Here is a 5,977-nt window from a genome sequence, read left to right as displayed (position 1 = left end):
CAAGTTGTTGCAACCTAGGCTCTGATACCACTAAATGTAACACCCCAAACCCGGCTCAGATGTTGTGACCAGATCTGACATGCCACATCGAAGCGTTCAAAACATTTTATATTGTTGATCCTGAAAAACTTACTTAGTGTTTTAAAAGATAATTTCATTATAGATTAAAGTGAATGGAAGCTGTGCACTAGGTAGAAAACCGAAAAAGAGGTGGTGAGTCCATCAGACTGCTTAAGTACCAAGCTCTCTTCGGATCCAATCCTAGACATGCATACTGCCATTGCCACACCTTAATGTCATGGATATTTCTAGGAAACCGATTTGATTAAGTCATTTTTAGGAAAAGTGATTAATTTTGGAAAATACTTTCATTGCGGAAGCTTTGCTTGTTGTCGTGTTATTTTGAAACCAATTGTTGTTTTTGAAAACGTGCCCTAAAGCTATCCAATTTTAACAATTAAATATAAATATTACCTATATTAATAAAACATATAAAAACCATCAAAAATAAATAAGCGGCCTTATTACATTTAAAAGCCCAAAACCTCAAACGTAATTAAAAGGATGTCCAGTTCACCAGAAGAAAATCAAACTTTTAGAACGGGTGACCATTCCGAATTCCCTCACATCTCCAATCCCACTATGGTTGGGGATTACCTGCATGGATGAAAATAAAATGGGTGAGTTTGGGGAAACTCAATGTGTAAAATAACCCAACCATAGCCTAAATCAGCTCAACCCACTGAAACAGAATAAGTTGGCCTTAGCCCAGAACAGAAATTCAGAATAAAGCCCATAGGCCCATAACAGAACAGAACAGATATTACATGTTTATGCAGAAATCCCAACCCAGATTCATCCATAACACCCCCGTACCAGCCTTACACCATGTGGGGAGACTACTCGACCCACCCAACAGCTACACACCATAGAAATCGCAGTGAGGCTGCCAGATATTGTGACGAAGTCACCATATACAGATATTGTGGCAAAGCCACCAGAACAGATATATGTGGCAGAGCCACCAGATCAGATAATCGTGGCATAGCCACCAGAACAGATATATGTGGCAGAGCCACCAGATCAGATAATTGTGGCATAGCCACCAGGACGCTTCCTCCATAATATAACCCATGTCCCCATGCAACAGATACATAATCATGGCATACATCATACAGAATCAGATCGTCATGCTTTTCAGTCAAAAGTAACCCTAGGGGTATAATGGTAATTTTGCACCTAGGGGTATAATAGTAATTTTCTGTACATAGGGGTATTATAGTAATTTAGCTGCTTTTAGGGTTTTCATGCATATCCTAACTATTTACTACTATCAGAACACTTACCGCAGATACTTACCAAATTGGGCCCGTTGGCCCATAAACTCGATCTTTGGCCCATTATGCCCAAATTATCAAAATGTACGAAATCGCGCGTACTGCAGTTTATTACTTTAGATTACCAAATATACAAATTCAACTATCTTACGAACATTCGTACACTCGCAAATTCCCAAAATACCGACTTTTCGGCATTTCGGCTTTTCGACTTTTGCCAATCTAGTCTATGAGAGGGTGTCAGTTACACACCTGTTTGCGACGATATGCTGACGAGATCCACACACGAACCGCCTACAATTGGATTACTAACACGTTAATCTAACTATTCAAATACAAACTACGTATTAGCCCCTTACAATATTCGGCCAACCACACCTACAAATCATAGTAAGCTTATAAGAAATCAATAAGCAACTCATTAACAAATTTTTGTCAATGTTTACCACATAATCATAATTTCACTGCAAGCTGTCTTCCTGAGCAACAGTCACTAAATCATTTATAACTGGAGCTACGAAACTCCAAATCAAGTTCCGTTAATTTTCCCAGAAAATAGACTCATATATATTCTATCCATAAAATTTTAAGAATTTTTGGTTTGGCCAATTAATACCAGATTTTTCTTAAAGTTTCCCATGTTTCACTGTTTGACTAATCTGACCACTCTTCATTACGAATCAAATTTCTCATTGTACAGAATTCAAAATATGTTCTCGTTTATTTCATTTGAAAATAGACTTATTACGCTTTAATTACATAATTTATTCACCTTCTAACTCATCTCTCACAATTTATGGTGATTTTCCAAAGTCACGTTACTGCTGCTGTCCCAAGCAGATTTATTACCAAATCACTCTTTCACACATAACTTGCATGCATGTTATTTAAACATGTATATCACCAATCAATCATCACATATCTATGAGTTTACTTAAGTATAGTCTCCATTTCATAATTTTAAAGCACAACATGTTAGCCGATTTTTCCCCTTAGCATCTAAGGCACATGCATGCTCATTTGTTTGGCTCAACTTCACCTATCTTCCATTTTTCATCAAAAGAACATGAAACAACAACCATTTCCTTCATTTTAATTCATGACCAAATGCTCACAACACAACCAAAAACCAAAATATGCTTCAAGAGTTAAGGTAGAATCAAGAAGAACTCATGAACATCAAGATAGAAGCAAACTACCATGAACTTACCTTCAATTTTCTTCCCCAAGTGACCGAACATTCAAGAGCTTTCTCCTCTCCTTTCTCTTCTCTAACTTTAGGCTATGATGAACAAAGATGGACAAAACTTTGTTCTTTTCACCCCTTTTTCTTTTAATAAAATTTCATATTTCATCCATTTAATTCTTTAATACAAAAGACATGAAATGCCCATCATGGAACATTTACCTAAACCATTATCATGGAACATTTACCTAACCCATTATCATGGAATATTTACCTAATCCATTATCATGGAACATTTACCTAACCCATTATCAATTTGTACCATGAATTATGGATATCAAGTGCTCATATTGTCTACAACAACATGATGGCTGGCCACTTCATGTAAAATGGGAGGTTTGTCATGCAAATCCTCCTATTTTGTACTCCTATTTATTTGGCCACTTCAATTTAGCCTATAGCATTTTCAAACATTTTCACATAGGTTTTATTTCATAATTTCACCCCTTTTTTTCTTATGGAACGAAAATTAACTAAAATTGTCGGGTTCTATCTTAAGCTTGGGCCTTCTAGAGGCCCACTAACATAATTAAACCTATGCCAACATTCACAGAATTCCTGAAAATTGGGGCGTTACAACTCTACCCTCCTTAAAGAAATTTCGTTCTCGAAATTTACCTGATCCAACTAGTTGAGCGTATTGTTGACGCATAGTCTCTTCTGATTCCCAAGTAGCTTCTTCCCTTCCACGATTACGCCAAAGTACTTTCACTAACGGGACAGAATTCTCGAAAATTGGGGCGTTACAAATCATACCATATAAATCCTTTACTAAACTCAAAACATTACCATTTGACAACTATGAAACTTTAGCCACATTATTACCAAAACATACCAAACTAAGCCTTCACACATGGCTATCTATACAAATCAAAACACATACATTATAAGCAAAATCTCACGACTATATTTACAACCAAAGTACCATAACTAGCCTATACATGCCTTATACCATATTTACCAGACTTCAGAAGTACCAAAAAAGTGATCGATAGTGTGATGTCATTTCCTAATGATCCCTGAGTCCGAGCTAGCTTTGATTATCTATAAAACATAGAAAAATATCACACAGTAAGCTTCATACCTTAGTAAGTTCGTAAGTGATTAATTCAATTTATCAAATAATTGTAATTCAACTATTAACACATTACCAATCAAAATCATATTAACCACAAATCTTTCTCATGTCTCAAACATGATTAAATACCATCCCATTGAACTTTCTCAATCTAATACTCAAGTAGGTTCTGTATGTACCTTATCACCTTGTACTAACCTCTTTCTCAACCACATCATTTCTTTTACCCATTGAACCATTCAAAATAGAAATCGAATACTCAAGGATTTCAACCGATAAGTACCTACAACATGGCCCGTAGCCATATCAAGGTAACTTATCCCGCCAAATTAAGATATTATTTGCACCCGAAGTGTCAATATCATGGCCCGAAGCCAATACATTAACCTAATGACATGTCATTAACAATTTAACTATTCATAAGGTTCAATCGGGAAGTTTCACTTGTCAATTTCATCATCGAACACATATGTATAGTCGTATTCTCCATTCAAACATTATTCGTAATCTTATAATCACATTTTATGCAATACCAAAGCATATAACATACATTTATAATGAAATTACCACATACGAACCTCGTACTTGGAATTGACAAATCGGATCAATTACTCGATAACTTTTGATTTCCCCCAATCTAAATCCAAATTCTTTCTTTCTTTATCTACATGTATTCAAAATTAACTCATTTAGTCAACTACTCATTCAATTTAATCCTTAAACACATATTTGGCCATTTTTACACTTTAGCCCTAAACTCTAACATTTCTTACAATTTAGCCCCTATTTCATAATTACACAAATTTCATAAAATTTCCTTAAGCCCAAGCCTAGCCAAATTTCATATAGGTCCCTAGAAGCCCAAAAATTTTATTTATTTCACATTTCAACCCTTCAATTTGCAAATTTCACAATTTAATCCTTATTTGACATTTTTGTCAAAAATCACTTTAAAAACATTAAAATCTATCAACAATTATAAATTTTTCATCATCATCTATCACAAATCTCAAGCATTCATCAATGGAACTTCACAAAATCATCAAAAAACTCAAAAATTAGGGTACAGGCTAGCTAGTACTCAAAGCAACGATCACAAAAACGTATAAATCATCAAAAACCGAGTTTGAAACATACCTCAATCAAAGCTTCAAAGGGCCGAACCCTAAAAAATATTCTAAGCTTATTTTTATTTTTATTTTCAATGAAGAAGATGATAATTTAGGCTTATTTTAACTTTTTCTTATTTAATATTAACGTAATCACATAATTACCATTTTAACCTTAATATAAAACATTTAATGTCATCCATTTAATGCCCATTTATGTCAAATTCCACTATCAATGGTCTAATTACAACATAAGGACCTTTCATTTAATAAGCCATGCCAATTAAGCACTTTAAACAATTAGAATACAACTTTTGCATTTTACACGATTAAGTCTTTTTTCTCAAATTGAGCTATTAAACGATAAAATTAGCTCACAAAATTTTCACACATATATAATCACATGCTGTAAACACGTAAAATAATATTAAAAATAATTTTCTAATCTCGGATTTATGGTTCTGAAACCACTGTTATGATTTAAGCTAAAACCGGACTGTTAGAACTCTCCCCCTTAGGGATTTTCGTCCTCAAAAATCTTACCAGAGAATAGGATCAAATCAGATCGGTATCGTCGAAGTATTGATACATGAAACACATTATGTATTTTCTCTAATTCAGATGGCAATGCTAGCCAATAATCCACTGGTCCAACTCGCTCGATAATCTCATACGGTCAGATGAATCACGGACTCAATTTTCCTTTTCTACCAAACCGTAATATCTTTTTCCAGGGCTATACTTTCAGAAACACTCTATCTCCGATCTAAAACTCAATATCTTTCCATTTCAAGTCTGCGTATTATTTCTATCAATCAGACGTTGCTTTCAAACTACCACGAATTACTTTCACTTTCTTTTCTGTCTCTCTGAACAGATCTGTGACATCCCTAATTTGACCCTAGTCGAGATGTGGTTTTGGGACCACAAAATCGAGTTATAAAATTTATTAAATATTAAAATTCATATCTACTATGTGTGATAGTGCATGTGTGAAATTTTGATGCTTAAATTCTGTTAGTTGAATGTGAGTTTTAGTCAAAGGGCTTATGTGAGAAACAAAAAAAAGGTGATGAATTAATTTGAAGACTAATTAGTGCATAATTCTCAAAATGGGGACTTGCATGTCAAATACCCCATTTTGAGAAGTAGTGGCTGGCCATAATGATTAGGGTGCATAGAAAATGAATTTAAGTAAGTATATTAA

General features: G+C 34.3%; 1 long non-coding RNA gene across 1 annotated transcript; it reads right to left on the bottom strand.

The window, feature by feature from the left end:
- Window positions 1–524: 524 nt before the first annotated feature.
- LOC121230669 (uncharacterized) lies at window positions 525–1,639 on the bottom strand. The gene is made up of 2 exons (XR_005928735.1): window positions 1,590–1,639; window positions 525–657 (listed from the first exon to the last, which is right to left on the bottom strand). It is a non-coding gene; the product is annotated as an uncharacterized lncRNA (long non-coding RNA).
- Between the last annotated feature and the right edge of the window lie 4,338 nt (window positions 1,640–5,977).

The sequence above is a fragment of the Gossypium hirsutum genome, chromosome A06, assembly GCF_007990345.1.
Source record: "Gossypium hirsutum isolate 1008001.06 chromosome A06, Gossypium_hirsutum_v2.1, whole genome shotgun sequence".
Lineage (NCBI taxonomy): Eukaryota > Viridiplantae > Streptophyta > Magnoliopsida > Malvales > Malvaceae > Gossypium > Gossypium hirsutum.
The sequence above is the reverse complement of the archived record's forward strand: the minus strand, read 5'-3'. Positions and strand labels throughout refer to the sequence as shown.